Source organism: Cupressus sempervirens, chromosome 8 (assembly GCF_028749045.1).
Source record: "Cupressus sempervirens isolate cs-2001-9-10 chromosome 8, ASM2874904v1, whole genome shotgun sequence".
Lineage (NCBI taxonomy): Eukaryota > Viridiplantae > Streptophyta > Pinopsida > Cupressales > Cupressaceae > Cupressus > Cupressus sempervirens.
In genome coordinates this window covers 575,214,895-575,239,746 of record NC_143125.1, presented here as the reverse complement: position 1 = coordinate 575,239,746, position 24,852 = coordinate 575,214,895, and the positions used below count along the sequence as shown (strand labels likewise).

The 24,852-nt window shown below is 35.3% G+C and overlaps 1 pseudogene; it reads right to left on the bottom strand.

Annotated features, from left to right (window-relative positions):
- Positions 1-2,063: 2,063 nt before the first annotated feature.
- LOC149543713 (C4-beta,C20-epoxidase pseudogene) lies at positions 2,064-2,384 on the bottom strand (annotated as a pseudogene).
- Positions 2,385-24,852: the final 22,468 nt, after the last annotated feature.

Below are 24,852 nucleotides of genomic sequence, written 5' to 3'. Positions count from 1 at the left end.
TCCATCTTGAACTCCACTACCACCTCAAATTTCTTTGAGACTCTAGTCTTCCTTCTCTAAGTTCCCCACTTCCCTTCCCTTCCTCCAACATAACCTCCACCCTCTTAGGATCTGGCGGATCCTCTTCACTCCATCAAAGAACTCTAGCCACCTTCCCCCCTTTCATCAATTCTTTCACCTTTCCTTTATATCTCTCCTCCCCTAGCACCTCTTCTGACACCAAGTTTCTCAAAGGAGTGTTGAGCAGCTCTTCAATACCTTGTAGAAAGGGTAGGGTTTCATCATCTAAGGAAATCTCCCCTTCCCTTAACCCACCCGACTATCCTTCCAGTACACAAGGCTTCTTAGAGACTTTTTTCGAATAGGACTCCCCTTATTCTGGTGGAGCTCCAAAGCTTTTGCCCTAACCCTCACCATCTCTGCTTGAGGGTTAACATTCTTATCTTCTACCCCTTTCCTTGGCATAGAAGTCTCTTCCTTCTCTTCTTGCTCTCCAACTCCTTTAACTAGAAGCACATAACCCTCTTCCTCTACATTCAGAGGAGCTGCCTCCCCTTCCTTTTCCCTTACTGTCCCTTCCTATATCAACTTATTGATCTTTTTACAATCTACAATCAAATCATGTTTTGAGTGTACAGAAAATCACCAAGTGATCAACTAAAATTGATAAAATTGATGGAGAAAAGAGAACACTCAACAATGTATTTTTATAAGTTTTTAATAATTGGAGAAAATAAAGCATAGAACAAATGAAAATTTTGACATGCAATACAACAATAATGTATTAAATAAAAAGAGTTAGATGCACTATTTAAATGAAAGTACAAGGTAGATCAAAATTCAATGAACACCCTCCTAGACTGAATAAATTCAAAGAAACTATACTTTAAATATTTTACATTCACGATTGTTCCACTAACAAAGAAACCCTACGAACAAGGATGGGATTGAAGTTGTTCAAACTCTAGAATAAAGAGGGCAAGAAGGCCATGTATCCTCCCATTAAATAATAGAATGGTTTTGAACATTAACACTTTATATATTTTATATTTTATAGAAATAGTGGCGAAATTCAAAATTTAAACTCAAGAAGAACATGTACAAACTTTCTAATTTTTAATTTTTAAGGAAACTTAAATTTCAATAATTAGTTTTTGTACTTGATTGGCAAATATAAAACCAAAAAGATCTTACAAAATTTCCATTAAAAAAAATATCAGCTTAAAAAGAAATAAAATAATAATAGCACGTTATTCTAGGACATTTTCAAAATCTTGTTTTGATAATTAAAAAAAATTAAAAAGAAATAGTACCACAACTACAAATTTAGGCCGGCTCGAAGTGTATATTTTATTTAAGACAAAATGAAATTTAATATTTTAAATTATCGTATCAGGACACAGATATGAACACAAATACATTGAAACAGCACGCAACGTTTGAGATACCGCTCTCGCGGAACAAAAATCAACACAAAGAAACTAGAACAATATGATAACCAAACAAACAAGAAATAAAATCGTGCCCCTGACCTACACATAAGACTAGAAAGTACATGTCGAAGGAGAATTTGAAAGTTGTGTCACTCGAGATCCATAAACCATCAATGTCCAACATGGATCAATTTTCCCTACAACTTCAAACCCATATTATTTACTGTATACAAGCACCTACGCTCAGCACACACAACACCACACAAAACCATTATTCATTTATATACGAGCGAATCGATCAAGAAGCGTGGCTTTATCTTTATCATTTTTATTCTTTATCGCAGATGAATCCCAGAAATGTGAATACTGGAAGGGCTTGTAACGCCTTGGATTGTTCTCGTCCACGAGCTCCTCAGGCGCCCAGATTTCCTTCTCATCTGGAAAGGAAGTGACAAAGGCGATTGATAAACGATCTCTACACCCTTTATAAACAACTCGGTGCTCAGGGCTGCGGTATCTTCCGTTACACCACGCCTGCAAATAATTTCTCTTGGTTATCATTGATCATGGCTGTCACATAGTAATACGTACAAAATAACTAAACCGGTAAGAAGAACTTAAAAAAAAACCTTAAAGAGTGTCCCCCAGATTGATGACAAATGAATGAGGAATCGGTTTGACATCGAACCATTCTCCATCCTGAGATCGTGCCTGAAGACCACCCACCTCATCTTGGTAAAGAACTGTGAGGCACGCCAAATCTGTATGGGACAGCAGCGCCCCCTCGCCAACGGACATGTTTTTCGCTGAATACCCATTCAGACGCACTGCCGAATAGTGATTTTCAAAGTGAGAGTGGTAGAAAGTCTTTACATCTAATCCCAGGCTGGCGAGAATTAATTTTGAAATTTTTTGTGCAAGCTCTGAGATACGCACAGAGTATGTTTCCATTGCATGGATGCCAAACAATAATACAAGAACTCAAATGGTTAGACAGAGAGAAATCGATGAGTTTTAGATGAAGAAAATGTCTCTTATTATTCGGTTATAAATTAATTAGAGAATAAAAAGTCTATCAGTTGATAATAATCAATATTTTAGGTTAAGCAAGAATAGTAATACACCCCAAACACAAAAAGACAATAATACTGATATATACTAGGAACTTCGGTTACAATAATACTAATATTGATATATACTAAGAACTTCGGTTTGGAGAGAAACCTGCAATTGTAGGATCTTCTATTCAGTCTAAGATCCAAATTTCACTTTTCATTCTAACATTCCTTTGTTATAGCAATGGCTAAGATTTTCTTTCTTTCTTTCTCTGACTTTAAATCATGTTATCACTTTTCATTCTATGCAACCTCGCAAACTGAGAAATAATCTATTTAAGATTAAAAAAATGGTATTGTTAATTAGCCAACAAAATTGTTTCAAGATAACTCTTCTACACCTAATTGGCAACTAAAGAAAAAGATGAACATAAAAGTTAAGGATAAATACCATACCAGAAAATAGGGTTCACTCGTGGGTATATCTTCGCTAGCGTTTTTTCAATAGAACCTGGATTTGCTGGATCTCGAAGCTGAAAGGACTCATAGTTTCGTTTGCGGTAGTAAGTGTCAAACGGAATAGAAGATAAGGCTTTTTCTTTGACCTCATTAGGAATGGATAATAGATCTCGGCTAACAGTTTCAGCCTTATTCAGTATATCTTCTGGAATTCCATGATTTACAAGATGGAAAAATCCCCATTATTTGCAGGCTTCTCTGAGCTTGGCAAGTTCGGGATGATATGCAAAGTGGTCCAGTTCTTCGGCATCGATGTCTTGAGGAAATTGGGAGATGTCGATGATGGGGAGATCAGATACAATTGCTTCAATAGGCGTAGGCATTCTGTATATTACCGGGATTACACAGGAGGACAAAGTGAAGTGTTTTATCACTCGGCTTTGAAGTTTGTTCCTTTAAATAAAGTTTTCCAGGGGCACGTTATCTAGGCATGTCTTGGACTTATTGTTTTCTTTTCTCGGGCATATCATTAAAAACAACGACCAACTCAAGAATATAGGAGGACGGTTATATTTAGAGTCGGTACGTTTGAAAAAATATAAATATATGACAGGCTGCATATATCTTCTATCTTACAATCATACATATGATTGCATTGTTAATATTAGCAACTATGTAACGATTTTACTAGGTGTTTACGTTTGGCACCATCTATGATATGAAATTTCAGAACAATGAGTAATTCGATGCACACTGACGAATTGGACGGGATGTGAGGTTTCTCGGATTCGACCACCTCCTCCTTACTGTTGGCAGTATTAATTTCTCCCACCATCCACAGCAGCAGAGCCGTCCACAGCCACAGACAAACAGCTGCATACAGCCGCCCAAGGTCATTTCAGAATCAGTCTTCAACTACCAGTAGTTGCATATATTAATTGATATATATTAATATTATATGTCATGCAATACATGTGTTTGATATTCTAGAGAGTTCTCAGACCTCTATAAATAGAGGCATTATGTAAAGATTTGAGTATCCGATGTTTATCTGATCATGGTGGATTAGTAGAGCCCATTTTGGATTTCTCATTGTGGATCATGAGTGGATAGTATGTTGTAGCATTCTAAAGATTTCTAATGACTTGTAATAGATTTTACTTATGTATTAAGTGCTGTAGCACAGCTTGATGTCTTTGTATTTTGCTTATTCATTTGAATGTTTATCATTGCATTCGTGTTTGTCTTTGATCCACTCTATCCACCTCCTTCAAGTGGTATCAGAGCTAATGGAATATGATCCTAGAGATCGTGGAGAGCTCAAGAAGTTTAAAATTGATGAAGAGTGTTGTGGCAATGTAGCCAAACAAGCAATGGCATTTGAAGTTATCTTCTGTAAGAATAAAGAGAAGAACAAGTCAAGAGATTGCTATGAGAAACAAAGAAGCTGTGAAAAGAAGAAAGCCACAGTTGAAGTGTGTTTGAGTTAGTGCTGTGTGACACTATCATTCATAGATTAGAAGCATGTGGAGCATCTTTGTGCAAGCGGGAGTGCCAAAGAATGCATACACATGACATGGAAGATATTGATCATGAAAATTTTTATTATGTTTGTGTTTGAAATATGTGTGTGAGTTGTTAAAGTTAAGTTAGTTATCTTAGGTGTAATAAAAGGTGAGATGGTGTGCTAAAGCTTGTTGTCATAGTGCAAAGGTCTCTGTGTGTGCTGATTTGGAGTTTAAGTGTTGGAATTTGAATGAGAAAATGTTTAAGGCTTTGTCATATCAGATGTGGTCATGTAATAGTAGATTGCTGAATTGATATCCCCCAATCAAGTGATGAAGATTGAATGAGAATTGCTTGTTAATAATCTTTTGTAAGGGGTGCATTATTGGTTGTACCCGACACCCTAGAGTTTGACTGAATGTATTGATGAACCATGTATCTGAAAAGGATTCCTATAGAACTGGCGAGTACAGCAGTTGGGCACCCATGTATCTCGGTAGATGGATTTCTTTTTATATGGACTCAATAATTAGTTTGATGCAGATACAAAAGAGAAGGGCCCAGAGTGATGATAGTTTCCCCATAGTGATGATTCATGGTCAGTAGAACCAATGAATGCTTGGTTTGTAAACCATTGGAGAGAAAAGTTTATGGTGATCTTGAAACCATCTGTGTGATATTTGTAGAGTTCGTGGTGAGCTTGAAACCACTTCAGAATTGCATTGGTTAGGGGTAAGCCGTAAAATCCGAAGTAATTATAATGAGGGAAAACAATATAAATGCAGTAGCATTAGTGGAAGAAATTAAGGGGGAGTGTTGGCAGTATTAATTTCTCCCACCATCCACAGCTGCAGAGCCGTCCACAGCCATAGACAAACAGCTGCATACAGCCGCCCAAGGTCATTTCAAAATCAGTCTTCAACTACCAGTAGTTGCATATATTAATTGATATATATTAATATTATATGTCATGCAATACATGTGTTTGATATTCTAGAGAGTTCTCAGACCTCTATAAATAGAGGCATTATGTAAAGATTTGAGTATCAGATGTTTATTTGATCAAAGTGGATTAGTAGAGCCCATTTTGGGTTTCTCATTGTGGATCATGAGTGGATAGAATGTTGTAGCATTCTAAAGATTTTTAATGACTTGTAATAGATTTTACTTATGTATTAAGTGTTGTAGCACAGCTTGATGTCTTTGTGTTTTGCTTATTCATTTGAATGTTTATCATTGCGTTCGTGTTTGTCTTTGATCCACTCTATCCACCTCCTTCACTTACCTGTTCTACATTGTTTTTGTCCTGTCCTCTGTTAGGCCAATAATTCCATATAATATATGCTATATACTATTTTATTTCTTTTCTTCTTGCTTGTACTGGTGTCCTTTTGCTCATAATAATAATCAATCCTTGAGAATTTGTCCAACACGTCTTATGCAAGATAATCAACTTCTAAATGATTCTTTTCTCAGTTCTCAACATTGGAGCTTAGGCAGAAGCCACAATTTTATTTTGTTTCATTCTTTTATCTTTATTTCTTAAATAATACCACATTTTATAACACATTCTATAGAAATATGTTTTATCTAAAACATGACGTATTATGCTTGGTGATTTGATGTGAAATGTTGCAATGAAAAAACTTCACTATAGCGTAGGTTGTTAGGGTATGAAGTCCTATAATCACACTAACTATTCAACTTTAGATGACTTTGCACTTGAAAGGGATTAATATAATAGTTGCCTTCTTAAGTACAAATGTAGGTAAGTTTTGTCGAGCCATGATAAATACCCATGTACTTGTATTTCATCTTCGTTGTTTAGTTGTTATCCTTCTTTTTTTTTCTCATTTTATTATTTACAATTGGTATCAGAGGCTAAATTTTTCTTGAACAGACATAGAGGAAGAAGTTGATGACATTGATTTTGTTATCGAATAGTTCATCTCAAAATGTGGATTTGGCTAAAGAGGATAATATTGAAGCAAGGGATGATGGAGTTTAGGTGGTTGAGGTTAAGACTATGTAGGATTACTAGAAAGAAGAAATTGTGAAGTTGAAGGAAGAGATTTTCCTAAACATATACCAACTCATTTGTAAAGACCAAATGTTGAAGATTTTATGTCGAATAATGAATGTTGAGAGAGACAACTTCACGAAAGAGTGTGAGTTTTTGGAACAAAGCCTATTTCAAGGAGAGATAAATAATGGAAATTGCCTTCAGATCTTGACCAAGAACTCTTTCCTTCCAAAACTATATGTTTTGCCAAAGTGCTCTCTTGGTAGAAAGAAACCACAATGGTTGGTGATTGAAGATCTAAGGAGAAAATGGACTATAGATCTTGAGTAGGCCAAAGAGATCCCTTAGCTCAAGGTTGTGTGTGATCTAGAATCCTCTGGCAAATCTCATAGTGAGGTTTCTAATGAATTATTATTGCGAATTGCATAAATAGACAAAGAGTGGAATATATTGGTTGCAATTTCCTCATGCATGCCTCAGTTAAGAAAATGAGATAAGATTAATTCCAAATCATCATAGTACCAACATGACACCTAATAGGAAATTTCAAGGGGTTGCATGTTTGGTGAACCTGGTGGTCTATTTGGGAAAAATGGTAGCCTACTTATAAATAAATTCAAATATCTATATGGTACATTAATATGGCTCATATCCACAATGAAAACTCCCTATATGCTACAACAAGGAAGTATAAAAGATGGCTTATAGAGCTCATGGAAAATGAGTTCCCTTGGTCTCTCATGGACACACACATTCTGGTCTCCATCCACAACAATCATCATCCTCAAATTGACTATATATTCCTTTCCTCATTGCAAAATCTATCTTAAGTGTCTGGAGATGTTAGTGATGGTGTAATTGATAATGACAATTTTGAATTATTTGGACCTCTAAACTACAATCCTTCGCATTCTCATCTACTCACATCATATTGCAACAATGGAGTGATGTTACCATAAGCGAGACTTGGTTCTATTCAAATGCAAGAAGTATCCCAAGGCATACCATGCAAAGCAAGTAGGAGGAGAAAAATCTTGCATGCAATCAAAATGACCTTATATTTTTTTTTTCCATTCACGTACAAAGAGTGTGAATGCTAAAAAAAAATTATTATACACCTATACATATTCTATTTGTAGATGAAGAAAACCTATTTTCTAAGAAACAAATAGTGTCTTTCTTGAAAAATTCCTACTACTTGTTTTCATTATAGAGGAAGCATATTTGAAGTTGAATCCAACAAAAAGAAAGAGACCAAAGCAGCCATGGACAAGGCAATTAGGTGGCTTCAAACAAATAAATTTTTATTTGAAGAAAAAATCAAGACAAACAAGCACTTTCAAAAAAATTGAGACTGAAAATTTTTTTCACAAAAATTTATTTTGATGTACACTAAAATTAGGGGTCAATTTGTGATGCCAATTTGCGATGGTGGGAAAATGTTATGTGTTTTTGGTCATTTTTCTTTCAATTATAGCCCAACAATGTTGCAATTGTGATGTTAGGCAATGTAGGTGTCGCAATTGCGACATCGTCAGACTATAATTGAAAAAAAAAACATTTGGCACACGAGTTTTTTTCTGCAGCATACAATATATGCCATTTCAAACATTTTTGCCCTTCCGTCATGTTATATTGATTTGGAGAAGGGTGCACCGCCAGCATACTGACAAAACTAGAAGAAGAGGATATAATGTTCTTGCACAAACCCTCCAGTACGAGCTACGAAATGGCCAACATACATTTCTTCCTCTAGAGCCTCGGACATACTCATATTCTTCATAGAAATCAAGGGCATCTTCAGGAAAAGGGAACAATCTATGGTAAGAACTGTTCATTCTATATGTTAGCTATAGAAAGAATGCAATCATGTTCGAATCCTATTTAAACCAATTTAGATGTTTTTTTATTAGTTTTGTCATCATTAATTCTCGAAAGCAATCCATTACGTGTTTGTATATGCTTTTTATGCTAGTCTGATGCAAGAAGACAACTATCGAAAGCAATCATTTACATGTTTGTATATACTTTTTATGCTAGTCTGATGCAAGAAGAAAACTATCTCTCGGTTGCAAATATTCAATCAAGAGTCTAGATCAATAATTCATTTCCCTCCACCAATCTGTACCAAACTGTATAACATAGATTTACAGCGAAATTGCAAGAAAAATAGGGTCTTTTATTGATTCAAAGCAAGACTACATCATATCTGTCTTCCACCCGCCCATGAGGGCTATATGAAGATAATTCTGAATTAGTTCAACCAATTTTGGGGGGTTAAGACCATTGGAAATTCAAATTACATAAGTTGACATCTTTTTGCAAAAGTTGTCAAGCAACTTTTTGCAAAAGTTGTCAAGCTATTTTTTATGCAAAAGTGTACATTTTGCATTTTATGCAATATTTTCAATCCGATTGAACTATGACCTTAGGCAAGTGCCCTAGAGGCCTAACACAAACTAGGAAACCATAGCTTACTCCTATTCTATGCCAAGACCAAAATATGCACTTTGACCAAAGAGACAACCCATGGTTTATAAATCACCAAACGGGGACTTGGCCTTACAAACTGAGCTCATTGAAATAAAAAATGGTTTCACTACTTTAGGTATGTCTCTTGGGAATGAATGTCCTTGAGAGAACTCATAGAGAGTTGAACATGCAGATACCTTGGTGAGAGAAGGGGTAGGTGCTCCCGCACCTTGTTTACAATGTGTAATAGTCTGCCCTATTTCACAAACTTTAACCTTTGCCCTTTCTTTTTAAGTTAAACAACAATGAAATAACACAAAACCCAAACTAAACTATAACAACAGATATTATGAAATACTACTACTATATTAAATTCATTCTTCTATGACAGCAACAAGATACTTTCCATCCACTATATTATTACAACAATATAGAGATATGTGCTTAGTTTTGATTGAGCTTTAATTTAATTTTAATACAGTTCAAATTAGGAATATATAGCTTGCAATGCTACTGGTAGTGAGTTCGGCACCCTTCTCTAATCACTCCATACCTAGTATGGCTTCTCTCAAGATGTTTCAGAGCAATACGGAAGCCCAGTTCAATCCTCTTGTAGATGTCTATAGATATGTACAGCCTTCTATAGATGTTTTCAAAATTTCAAAGTTGACCCCTAAGTAAGTTGAAGAACACTTTACATGGAAGCTATAGGTTATCTTTAAATCTAACATTGTTGGCAACTAAATAATAGAAAATGTGAAGCTCAACACTTCTACTTTACCTTGAAACTATAACCTTAAATCCTCCTAATTGTGTATCGCAATAGAGAGAAGAATGTTAGCATAAAGGGATCTTGTCCTCCAAGCTTGAAAAAGATCTCCATAGTTTCACATTACAAAACTCTCCAACAGTGAGCAAACAAGAAACATGCAAGAAATCAGAGATAGTTTTGTTATTTTAACTATCCAAATCATATCCAATCCTCCCTTGGTGGATGACACAAGGTATTCACGTGCTTACCACTAAGCTGAGACAAAAACAATAATCAAATAATCTCAAAGTTATTGAAACCAAATAATTATATTTTCAACAAACCTGTTAATACAATACCACTGATTGATTTATATAATTTCTCCATTCACATTTTTCCCTAAATCTCCACTATCTATAGAAGATTACTTTCCTCTCTATTTTGGAGACTCCACCATCTCACTTCTCCACATACACCTCCCCCAGCTACCCTCCATCTTTTTGTTTATTTTACTAACTCTTTTTCACAATTCAATGTCCCTCTTTTATTAATTATGCTTCCTCTTATTCACCAGCGCAAGACTGTTCATTTCCTTTTTTATTGTTTCATGAGCTTTTCCTTTCTCTACTATTAACCCTTCAAATTATTTCCTGTCATGTGCTATTACTTCCAAGATACCTTTAGCTATTTGAGGATCTTGACACCATTCTAAGGTGTTACAAGTAACTTCCTCTTGTGCTTATGCTAGCAAAATTTTATAGAATTTGGTTTTACACTTACCAAAATGCATTTGATTGGCCTTAAATAGATCCATTTTGTACACATCCCGCATTGACTGCAAGGCAACCCAAGAGATTACATTGCTTTGGGAATTTGGTCAAACAGTCACATGTCACATCCATGCTTCACATACAAGTCCAAGATACTTTGTGGAATGCTACATCTTATCTCAAAGCTCATATCTTGGGATGAGCTGTGAGGATGCTAGAGCTATCTCCATTCTGATATTCTATAATTACTCTATCAGTGGTCCACATGACATGGGTATGTTTTCTTCTATGCCTATGAGGACAACTGCAATCAATACTTCCAATGAAATTTCCTCTTTGTTATGCCTTGTTCGATGTCCATACTTTATCCCAAAGCTTCCATTCAAGTTGCAAGAGTTTGAATAGAATGTGAAGCTAGGCGTAGGCTGATGTTTGTTAATGGTATTTACACATTTGGCTTAGGCCTCACTTTTGGTTTGTGGTTCTCTTATCAACACAGGATGACAACGTAGGCTTACTAGTCCGATTGGCCAAGGAAGATACCATTTTTTTAAGTTTTAACCAATATAAACAATATCTTTCTATATCAACACTTCTCCTTTTCATTTCTTTTAGATATGTGTTTCGAGTGTGATTATTAAATTCGATAAAGCTGGCATATACAATATCCATGCATAATAGCACTGATGAGTATAAAAGAAATATATGCATTCAATTTCTTGAGTACAAAGGCAAATATTGAAATGCTCAGTCCATCAATCTCACAAGAATAAGATTATAGAACAAGAATAATGTCTATTTTAAAAAATTGAAGAATTCGAGCTCAAGTTTGAAACCTATAGTAGCTGGACTACTGATATTATTTGAATTTTACATTCATTTTGGTTTTCAGTCAAGTTAGAGTTATTTGCTACAATTTTAGAACAAAAATATCTCTTACTTTGAAGGTTATAAATTGCCTTAGAAGTTCATCTTATTCCAAGGCTTAAAGTCATAGTTGCATCAAAAAATTTCATAGGGTATATCTTACATTAATCTTAAGAAAGGATCAAACACATGAACATGCATAATCATTCACAATAACATTGCATAATCATTCACAAAACAACCATTTTTACATTTTCCTTGTTGATGGTTGTTTGATTTCACATTCCATGACATGTCAATGGTCTAAGGACATTAGTAGATCTCTATAAAAGCATTGTGAATGTTTTGAAACCATTGTTGCTACCTTGGTTCATTTATTTGCTGACAAGGTTAAGGAATTTGCTTTCTTTTTCTAACCAGTTTTGAGTTTCTGCATGGAAGAATGATCATTCCATGGATGTGAGAGTCCAATTCTCATGGAATGATGAAGAATTAATTTGTCAAATGTGTAACTAATAGTAATTTTGCAGAAAGTGTTGAGGAATTTGGTGATATCTCACTATCTAAGAGATGTGTACTGTCTTAAAGCACCATTGATATCATTGTTACATTGAATATCATTGTTTCATTGAATATCACTATTTTCTATCTTTGACATATTTCAAATCAATGGTTTGATCTTCATTTTATGACTACACATTTTGCTTCACACTAAGACCCCACGAATCCACTTTGATCCATTGCTACCAAGAGAAATAAATGTTGATGTTAAAAAAGAGCACAATTCAAGTTCAAGTAAATTAATAATACATTCCTTGAAAATATTTTAAGATTACAAAATTAAGTTACCTAGTGGGGATCATTTGGGGTTCCTAAAGAAAGGACAGCAAGCTAGCCATGGGCAGCCATGAAAAATTTGGGGTCGGCTTCACAATAAATCCTAACCGTAGGACCCCGAGGTTCTTCCTATTCAACTTGACGGTATAATGAACGATGCTCAAACCCTCCATGAGATAAGCTCACTTATCACATTTAGAAAAACATAATTAAAGGCCAATCCTCATAAATAAGAACATATAACAGTTAGAGAAATAAATAAAATCTTTTGTAATAGATATTAGAGACATTATATAATACTTTCAGAAATATACAAGTTTCTATTGGAAATGTTCGGACAACCTTTCTTTGATCAGATCACTTGATTCAATACAGACATAATACAACATATAAAAAAATAGATAAGACATTCTCTAAGATTTTGCAATGACCTCTCCTTGATTGGACCACTTGATCCAATGCAGACATTATTGAACAAAGAACACTTCCTTGATTAGACCACTTGATCTAATGGAGACATTATTGAACATGGAACATTTTCTTGATTAGACCACTTGATTTGATAGAGACATCATAGAACATATAGAGAAATCGATAAACCTCTTTGGAATTTTGAGATAACCTCTATTTGATGCTTGATCCAAGAGAGACATGTTGGACCATTTAGAAAAATTGGTAAAACTTCTTTGAGATTTTTTGATGAGCTCTCCTTGATCATTGATCTAATTGAGACATCATAGAATATTTAGAGGAAAGATAAAACCCTCTTTGAGATTTTGTGATGGCATCTCCTTGATTAGACCACTTGATCCAATGGAAATAACACAAAATATATAGAATGATAGAACCCTTCTTAATTTTGTGATGAACTATTCTTGATTTTGGTCCAATAGAAATATTATAGAATATTTAGAAAAATAGATAAAACCCTCATTATAATTTCCTAATGATTTTTCATTAAATAGATGACTTGATCCAATAGAAAATAATCCAATGAAAGAAAATTAAATGAAAATAGTTTTTCGATTGAAAATATATATTTAAAATATTTTTAAAATATAGACTACAGATAAGAACTAATCTCGCTTCTCAAATAAACTCTCTGATTTTAGACAAGGATACATAAAACTAAAGAAGATGGCTTAGCCAACGTTGATTTTGGTGTCTAATTTAAATTTTCTATCATTTCTTTAGAGGACAAGACAAATTCTAGCTGTGTAGAACCTTCACGTTTCATTTTACGCTTATCCTCATCATGAGATACTAGCTCAATATCTCCTATGAAACTATCCAGATTACTTGAAGTAATCTCAACATCATCTAATTCAACAAGAATCTCTCCTTCTTCAATATCTGGTGTATCAGAGATCTGACTACCTTCAATGGCTTCAATAGAAAAGTTATCTATCACATTTTTTTCATTCTAAACATCAACACCAGAATGTACCCCATGAGACTTGAGTTCTTTAGAAGTAGAAGCATTAGCATCAACTCTAGCAACCAACTCCACAATTAGCAACCCTTCTTCTTGTTGCTTCACAATATCATCACTCCAAGATAGTGGTGCAGAGCACCTAAACAATTGTTTTTTGTTTTTGTTTTATGTTTTATGCAATGTCATAAGGCCTAGGATTAATAAATATCCTCAAGGCCATCCACCATTGTAACAGACACAAGACCCTAAGTAACAATATGAACCTAGGCATCAATTGGTCCTAGGGTGGAGTTGGATTTATTCCTTGTTTTCTAGGTTGTTTTAGGGGTCTAAAGTCTTAGAATAAGCATTTGGAAGGTTTAGAAACTTTTTAGAATGGTGGGTCGTTTAAATATTAAAAAATGCACAAAATTGCAAATGTTGCATTAGCAACTTTTTGCAAAATGTTATAACTCTTAATGAAAACCACTCCCAACAGCTGAAACTGCCATGGGGTGGTTCTACTCACATTGCACAAGCCTATAAAGCCTCAAAACATCCATTGGATGCATGAGAATCGATGTACTTGCTTTGAAATCAATAAAATCTGCTATTTCTGGGCCATTTGATTATTTTTTCTATACTGTACGGACTCCTGAAGGTTGTACAGTGGTTGTTTTACATTGAAAAGTTGGAGGTTGCATTTTAAGAGGTTTTGGCATTGGTTTCAAGGAAAGATCAGTTTTCATTTGCAAGATATCTATGTTTCTTCCTTGCTGCCTATGAAATCCTCAAAAAAAGGGTTTTGGCCAAAGAAATGGCCCTAGTTTGAATCTCCACCATTGGAATTTTCTTCAATTTGGCATGGAGCAAACTAGGGCAGTGTAATATCAAATGTCAAAAGCCCGGAGGCAAGAGATTCCAGTAGGCATTTTAAGAGCAAGCCCTTGATCTAATAAGACCCATGTATTAGACCTTATTTTTGCAATTTGATGAGTTAGAGTGAAAAGGGGAACTTGGGACTTGGTGTGGAGGCAAGGCATCTTAAACTTGACTAGGGGAACATACTAGAGTTGAAGACCTAATCCATGCACCCATATTTTTAGCCTTTTCATTGTAGACCAAGCCTAAAGTTGCTAATTAGGCCTGAGTGCAAGATTAAGGTTATGGTATGCTGGAGTGGAGTTGGGTTTTGAAACTTTGGAGTCTTTTGGTACTTTGAAAAGGGTGTTTGAATGTGTCTTTTTTTTTTCTAGTCCTTTGTAAACAATTCGAGTTATTGGTAAAAAATAGTGCTAAGAAACCTAGGTACTTGTTTGGTTGGTTGCAACAGTTTGCATGGTAAGTGATTGGCAAGGTTTCCAACCTTTGTTTCACCTTATTCTGGTTATGTTGGAATTATTTTAACTATCCAAGGTGTTTAGAAGCCCTGAAGTGTCCAATTGCATTCTTGGTGTGTGTATGGTATAAGAGTCAAGTGCTGCAATTTACCTTATGACTAGTAACAGTAGGTTTGTCATAAGACCTGATTTGTTTGGGTGTATTGATGTTTTTTTTGGTTTCCATTTATGCTAGGAAGGTTGGAGTTTCTTGATCACCTTGTGCCAAGGTTGGTGTGTGATGCTTGGGTTGTATAAGTGAGAAGAAGAAGAGTTGTAGCATTTCATGCAGTGTTAGGTCTGTGAGTTCAAGCAGCAGTAGCAAACCTCAGTAAGTCCTCCTTGTAAGGTGAGTCAAGCCTTGTATAACTTGGTGGAGGTTGTAGAAGACTGGGTGGTGATTTTAGTTGCTTTGTTGTTCCAAGGTGCCAAAAGTTTGTTGGTGCTTCCAAATAATTTTACTCTACATCAGACAGGATCTTAGTTGATGATTGAACTATGGTTGAAGATTCCTGCTTTTCCACCAAGTGCATCTCAACCTCTTTAGTTATATCTTTTTGCATAGGAGTTTCAAAATTTTCAATTCTTTTTTCACTAGTATTTAGCTATGTCTAAGAATATTTGTGTACTTTTGACAGTTTTTCTTAGTCTGTGAAAGTTTTAGACCGAAGTTTTCATAGCTCGATTTTTGCTTCTTGCGAAGAATGATCATGTTAGATAATATAAGTGAAGAACAAAATAGGGAGACAATCGCTAGATTGTGGTCTAACTTGAAAAGAAATGGTGATGGAAAATGTTATTGTCTTTGCAAAATTTGTAAGGGCTTAAACTATAGAAGACTACTAATCAAAATAGTTAAGAGATATAGTAGGGAGAATGGTCACATTAAAGGGGGGCATGACTATCATCCACTGGTAAGTTGTTCATTATATCATTTTAACAATTTATATACATATGAGATCACTTGATGATGAGTTGATGATCATGGTTTATTTATGTTAATCAATCTTATATAGGTTGATCTCCCCAAGGAAGTACATGATATGAACCACAACAATCTGAGGTATGGTTTTTGAAGTGGAGGAACATGGAGGTGCGAATATCCAAGGTGAAGATAATGATCCCATGGAAGATGACGATCATGCGCTAGAAAACACAATTGAAGATGATGGTATAAATACATTGATCCATGACACATTTAGTCCAAGCGTATCTGATCATGATGATGATGATAGCCTCGATGTACCTCTACTTGAGAAGGCATACGAGCCCCTATACAAAGACTCCCAAACAACTCTTCTCTCTACTGTATTATTATTGTTGAACTTAAAGGTTATGAATGGTTTATCCAACATAACAATGTCATGTATGTTAAGGTATGTCATATATGTCTTTATAATTAACAAAGGGTGAATAATGTACCACTAATATTGTTTATATTAACAACTTATATTTTTATCTATAGATTGATAGGCAAGCTTTTGTTACCATCATCAAATATTCTACCTCGCTCATATCGAGAATTATCTACTATTATGAAAGATATGTGAATGGAGTATCAAGCAATACATGCTTGTCTCAATGATCATATTATATATTATAAAGAACATGAATTTGCAACACAATACCCTGTATGTCATACAAGTAGATATCAAATAGATCAACTAACAAAAAGGTGCCTCAAAATATTCTTCGTTACATCCCCATTATTCCATGATGCAACAATTATTCAGGTGTAGTAGCTTGGCTCAATTTATGGATTATCATGAACAAAATAGAAGTCGAGATGACATTATTCAAATCCCTGTGAATGGTTTGGCATTTATGCACATAGAGGAAAAGTGGTAACACTTCAAAGAAGAACCTCATAATCTCAGGCTTTCATTGGCAGCATGGTGTCAATCCATTTGGAGAGATGAGATCTATTTACTTGGTGTGGCCTGTTTTTGTTATCAACAATAATATTCCTTTGTGGATGTCAATAAAGAGGGAGCACATTATGTTGGCAATGATTGTTCCAAGTATCTTATCATTTGATAGTTATTAATTTACATGTACTTACAAATCTTGCAGTAAAATGGTCACAATAATTATGTAATGTTACTGTTCATTCAAGTAGGTAAATATCAAGTTAAAGATATGAATGTATATATTGAGCCTCTTATCGACGAGTTGGTGGAGTTATGGAATGGTGTCACTATGTATGACATGTCTAGACCAATAGGACAAAGACAATTTCAATTTCATGCAATACTTGCATAGACAATACATGATGCCCCAAGGCTAACACATTTTTGTGGTATGTTATAGTGAATTCAAGTTGCGTATGATAATTCTAATTATAAAAATCAACATATTTAATAATCCAATTATATCATTATCTTGTAGGTCTTCAGACAAATGGAAAATTTGCATGTCCAATTTGTGGTCCAAAGATAAAATCTCATCATTCAAAAAGTTTAGGAAAGTAGGTGTTTGATGAGTGTAGACACTTCCTCCATAGGAATCATAAGTATCAAAGTATGGAAAAACATCTTTTCAATGGGAAAGAAGAGACTACATCAAAGCCACGAAGAATGACACCTCGCCTATGGAAGTTGGAATATAATAGAATTAATCGTCGAGGTAATGTCGTTCCACCTAATGGTCTATGTTTGCAATTTATATATTTTTATTATGATTTTTGTTTACTAATTGTGTAATTGATGATCTGATGTAGGTACACTTTGATACCACTGATGAAGTACAGCTCTGATATCACTGACGAAGGGCCATACCACCCTTACCAACTCACAACCAAGAATGCAACACTCTAGTCCAGATCCAGATCCACACTCTGGTAGAAACCTCCAAGATCTCAACTTGTACTCACAAGCCACCAAGAAACCTCCTTCTTTCTAAATCGTAGCCACTAGCTCTTCTCCAACCTTATCCAAGATCCAAGTGTAAACTGCCTCACATTTGACACTCTGTCTACACACTCACAACTCTACTACAATCCTGCTGTAAACTGCCTCACATTCGGTGCTCTATCCACGGACTCAGGAAAACTCACTCTTCACTTCCTCCTCCTCTTTCACACCTTGAAGCCTTCCAAGCTTCACCTTCCACAACTTTCACCTTTCCAAGCTTTCCTTCCAAAGCTTGTACTTCCCGAGCTTCTCCTTCTCGAGCTTCCCCTTGTTGAGTTTCCACTTCTCAAGCTTCCACTTCCCAAGCTTCCACTTCTCAAGCTTCTCCTTGAGCTTCTACTCCTTGAGCTTCTCCTTGAGCTTGATTAGAAATGCTCATATGCCTTGCTTAAATATGCATTTACCACCCAATGCATGACTTATCCAAAAGCTTCTAGAATTCCTCCACAACCTTCTACAACTTCCACAACCTTCTACATTATCCACTACTTTCTACAATATTCATAACTTTCTAGAATTCTACCCACACACCTCGATAAATGGAATGAAAATCATTTATTTTTTTTATTTTGTTTTATTATGCTACCTATGCACCTCGAAAATAGAAATACTCTTTTCCTTTATTTTCTCCTTTTTTCCCCTTTTTATTTTTTTTATTATTTCTCCTCTAATTTTCATCACTTTCTCTCTCTTCCACAATTTATTTATTTATTTTTTTGGTCCAATTTTTTTTTCAATTTTTTTTTTTCCAATAATTTTCCCATGCAAGATGCTCCTGCATCAGACTCCCCTGGTAGATAGAAAAGTGTGTCCCACACTTTGACACCAAAAAAGAAAGATCTACAACCATCTTCATCTTCACCAAAGGCTTCCACCTCAGCAAGGACAACAAAACCACCATGCAAATCTTCCACATCTGCATTACTCTATCAAACACTAAAATCTCAACCATCCAATCAACATGCTCATTCCTAGGAACAAACTGAACATAATGCTTCAATAGAAAACTCTCATCCACATCAGCAACTAGTGAATTCATACCTGTAGCAACAGACCCCACATCAACAACCACATGTAGATCTCCATCAACACATGCCAAACTCTCAACACCAGCAACCTCATTGCTCACAACAAGATGCTCTGCAAGATACAAATCACCACCAACATCAACCAAATCATCCACAACCAAATGCTCTGCATTCTCCATGTCAAACTCAACCAATTGATCATGAAAACTAATCTCCATCCCAACATTAGCAAGGTTAGGAATATCCTCAGCAACAACCTCTATTTTCTCTACAGTTTTTGCATCAGACTCCACAAATTGATCAACAAAACCATCCTCTTCCACCTTGACCTTCTTAGCTTGATTAGCCAATCTAGCATCCAACCGAGCAAACATCTTAGAAAAGTTCCTCTCCACTATATCATGGATTTTCACAATCATTCTAGGGTCCAATCCTCTTGGAGCCATCTCCCAAGATCTTCGTAAACCCTCTACAACAAATCCTTCCCACACTCTTTGTGACAACCAAATTGTTTGCAAGTCAGATCGCAACCTGCCACCTCGCACGAACAATCAAGAACCACATCACAAGTCTAGGACAACAGATTTGCAATCCACAAGCTCTCTACGATCATGCCTCAACAAGTTTAGTCTTTCGTCGATCATTCTACATGTCCTCCTAAGGTCCTGGTGCAAACTGCCTCAGCTTCAATGACCTGTTTACATGCTCAGGAACCCCCACTCTGATAAACTTCACCCAACCAAGGTCTTGGTACAAACTGCCTCACACTTCAGCGATCTGCTTGTACACTCAGGAACTCCTACTCTGATAAACTTCACCCAACCAAGGTCCTGGTACAAACTGCCTCACACTTTGGCGAGCTGCTTGTACACTCAGGAACTCTTGCTCTGATACCACTGATGTAGGTATGCTCTAATACCACTGATGAAGTACGGCTCTGATATCACTGACGAAGGGCCATACCACCCTTACCAACTCACAACCAAGAATGCAACACTCTAGTCCAGATCTAGATCCACACTCTAGTAGAAACCTCCAAGATCTCAACTTGTGCTCACAAGCCACCAAGCAACCTCCTTGTTCTAAACTACAGCCACTAGCTCTTCTCCAACCTTATCCAAGATCCAAGTGTAAAATGCCTCACATTCGACACTCTGTCTACACACTGACAACTCTACTATAATCCTGCTGTAAACTGCCCCACATTCGGCGCTCTGTCCATAGACTCAAGAAAACTCACTCTTCACTTCCTCCTTCTCTTTCACACCTTGAAGCCTTCCAAGCTTCACTTTCCACAACTTTCACCTTTCCAAGCGTTCCTTCCAAAGATTCTACTTCCCAAGCTTCTCCTTCTTGAGCTTCTCCTTCTCGAGCTTGCACTTCTCAAGCTTCCACTTCCCAAGCTTCCACTTCTCAAGCTTCTCCTTGAGCTTCTACTCCTCGAGCTTCTACTCCTTGAGCTTCTCCTTGAGCTTGATTAGAAATGCTCATATGCCTTGCTTAAATAGGCATTTACCACCCAATGCATGACTTATCCACAAGCTTTTAGAATTCCTCCACAACCTTCTACAACTTCCACAACCTTCTACATTATCTACAGCTTTCTACAATATTCATAACTTTCTAGAATTCCACCCACAAACCTCAATAAATGGAATGACAACCATTTATTTTTTTATTTTGTTTTATTATGCTACCTATGCACCTTGAAAATAGAAATACTCTTTTCCTTTCTTTTCTCCTCTTTTCCCTTTTTTATTTTTTTAATTATTTCTCCTCTAATTTTTTTCACTTTCTCTCTCCTCCACAATTTTTTTTTTTTTTTTTTCCAATTATTTTTTCAAATTTTTTTTTTTTCAATAATTTTTGCATGCAAGATGCTCCTGCATCATGATCATGAAGGTTGTCAAGGCAGTACTGACAACCTTCCAAAGGGACTAAAAAGCTATCCTAGACAATTTAGCAGGTTGCCCTACTATGAGAACTTACAAATTGTGCATTTGTTTGATACTATGCATATTGGAAAGAATATAACAGAGACATTGTGAAAAATATTGGATGGAAGGCGTGAGAAAGAAAAAATTGTCAAAATTTGTAATGACATTCATGAATCCAATCATGCATTGAAGAATTTCATTCACTCAAATAGCAACAGAGATCAGATTAATATAAGTGCCCTTCCTTGGTTATTAACGGAGCAGCAAAGTGATGCCATAAAAGAAGTTATACGAAAAATTTGATTTCCTACAAGATTTGCTACGAACATAAACAATCTCATATCAAAAAAAAGTGAATTTGGGTTAGGCCTCAAAATGCATGATTAGCATACTTTCATCAAGGTAAGTTATGTTCTTCTGTATTTACAATATATTTATAAACTATGTGTACTATTCGTTATGTTATGTTAGAAATTAATGAAATGATTAGTTTATAATTACTGTAGTATGTGCTTCCTCTATCTCTCCTAGAGCCCTTCAATAATAACATCAAACAAGTGATATACAATCTTGGAAAATACATGAGGTAAGCAGTAATATTTTTTCAATTTGTTGTATATATTTATTATATTCATGATTTGTTTTTCTTGCTATGTAATCTATTGTATATTATTTTGTAAAGTCTCGTATCTATATATTTTTTGTGACTGGAATCTCTTAATGTAGGTGGTTGTCATCTAAATAAATTCATAAAGAAGATATAAACTATTGGAAGAGAAGAATTCCTCATTTACTATGTGAAATGCAAAAGTGTCTACCTCCAACTTTTTTCAATGCACAGGAACACGACCTCATACACCTAGTTGAGGAGATTGAATTGTGTGGACCTGTACACACTAGGTCAATGTGGATGGTTGAGAGGAACTTGAAATCTTTGAAGGCTTTGGTTTGACAAAGAGCACATCCTGAGGGTTCTATGGTATAGGGATATATGGTATACCAGGCTATGGTGTACATTACTGAATATCTTCCTAAGTTTGCATCAAATATCCATGTAGATCGCATTTGGGATCTCAAGCCTTTTAAAAAATTAGAAGGGGAGTACTTGATGGGGAAAGGTACATTGAGGAAAGTCAAAGGTAATAAATTATAAAATTTTATTGTAATAAATTATAAAATTTTATTGTAATAAATTATTTCTTAATCTTCAAAATAAATTGGTTGTAAGTTGTCTATTTTTTTTTTGTACAGGTGCTCAAGAGTGCAATGCACTAAATTTGTATATTGCAAACAATCTTGATTGGATGATGGTATGGATTGAATGATGTCAACATTATGGTCAGACATTAACATGGGAAGGTGTATCTTCATTGGTTAAAGAAGCTCATCGTAATGGAGATTCCAATGTTACACAAAGGGAAATAGATTTAGCACATGGTTTAAGAGATTTCTAAGTACGTACAAATTTATTAATCACTTGCATGTTTATCAACTCATGATACAATAATTTTGACAAGTTTCACATATTATTGCAGGTTAAACACCACAAGGCTATGTTCTGTAATGGTCAAAAATTTTGCATCAAAGTGTTGGATGACATGAAGAAAACTTGTGATTAAGGAATAATTGTAGTCTTTCAAGTGACTAATAATTCATCTAGAAATGACTTACATCCTCGAGAGTCTAAAAATCAATACTCTGGCATTTTGGATGATATACTTGAGTGTGACTTTAGTTCCTTCAAATTAGTACTCTTCGTTGTCAAATGGTACAGGCTACGACTTAATCCAAATGATCCTGATAGAACTATTATTGAACATGATAATGGATTTACAATGGTTGATACAAGGTTGTTTGAGCCAGTTGGGGATGACCCCTATGTTCTTCTAAGCTAATGTGAGTAGGTATTTTACTCAGAGGTTCCACATAAATCGGGTTGGTCATTTGTTGTTAGACATGAACCGAGAGGAAGGCCAATAAAGTATAATGCGATGGAAGAAGAAGATACCAAAGAAGTAGAAGATGATGTAGAAGCTACTACTGATGATGATGATGAAGATGATGTTGATGTTGATGATGATGATGTCGATGATGATGATGACGACAATGATGATGATGACAATGATGATGGCGAGGATGATGATGATGATGACGATGATGATGAGGAGGAGGAGGAGGAGGATGATGATGATGATGATGATGACGAGGAGGATGATGATGATGAAATTTAGAGGTATGCCATCAATCCTTAATCTATTTAATATTCATTTCTTGATAGAAATATATTTGTCTTATATGGTTACATAGTTTATTCATTATCTATTTGAAAGCTACAAGTTTCAACTAGAAATAGAATACTGCTAATCTAAATTAACTATTAATCTAAATTAATTAAATAAAACTATTTAAAACACATATTGATGTGTGAATGTATTGAGCCTTATTTTCTCTCAAGTCAAAAGCATTTGTAAGTGTTTAGTTTAGAAAAGGGAATTCATTAAATATATATAAAAGGGAGTTGTACCTAGAATAAAATTCATAGGGAAAACACAATATAAGTGCTTAGCCCTTCAATATGCCTACTTGCCTAGTAGGCTTATAATGTGAGCCTGATTTAAGTGTTATATTGTGTACCTTTTAATGTTTTTAATTTTTATGTGATGCTTATGATGGATGTGATTATGATTATGATGTGATTATGTTCACAATAATTGAGTTACATTTGCATGAAATTGAACCCCTTTTAAGAGCATCCCACACAATCTCATGGATCAACAGGTATAAGTCTATACTCCTTATAGAAAGTCTATTTAATACACTTATCAATAGTAAAATTGATGTCTTCTAAGATCTCTCCCATTTACAAGTACCAACAAATAGGTATTTATCAGAAGTGTCTTCCTCAAGTGAGGGAAATATAGGAATAGAAGAGGAAAGTGAGACATGCAGTTTATCTAGAACAGGGAGATTAACTAGAGGTCAAAGGACTAGAAGGAAATTCAATAAATGCATGAAATTTTTCCTTGCTCAAGGGGGGTCATGTTCTTATGATGATGAGATGGAAGGCAACATCGAGGTGCCCTTGAGGTACCAACATCTACAGAAACATTGGGTACCCAAGGAACTTCCTCCAATAAACACTAATTTTTGTGTTAACAAGAGGATATATCACATAGCACCATCATCATTACATGGTTTGGGCCTATTTTCTATGGACAGCATAAAGGTGTCTTACAACAAAGTTTTTGAATTGATGGACTATGTTGGACCATGTTACGATTACAAAAGTTTGATGCATATTGTTCAGTATAAAAAAAGTATGCATAGGTATGCCCTCTCAAAAAATTCCATACAATAGCAAGAGAATAATCAAAGTAAAAGTGTGGCTATATAAATTGATGATTGGCCAAAAGCAACAGGGAATATTGAGGGTTTTATAAATAGTACATGACCTGGGTCAACTATAAAGCAACCCAATTGCATATTTGAGGCACGCGAGAGAAATCGTGTATTCACCTATGTGATAAAATCAATACGTGTAGGGGAAGAGATTCTTATTGATTACAATTTCAACCGCATAGATACAAACGAGGCTACTATCATGGGGTTGGTACATACTATTAAACCAACTTCTAATCAATGACTCCAACATACCATTTAGTCAATAAATTTTTGGCTAACATTTTTATACTTGATCTTTGACACAGGGGCACAATATGGAGCAACTGCCCAGAGGGGATGCTAGCGATGTTCCCGACTCATCTACACATGAGCAGGTAAAACTCATTGTAATTATGCAAATTAGATAGAAGCAAAATGTTATTTTTTTAATGTTGTTTTCTTCATTATTTTGGAGTAATTTTGATAATACTAATACTATTGTTGTCACAGAGGGCCAGTGGTCGGAGGGAGGGAACGGAACCTGCAGTCCCTCAGTAGCCCACCCTTGAGGAGGACCCTTTTTATATTGATTTAGCAGAGACCGATGATCCGATCGGTTCAATTAAAA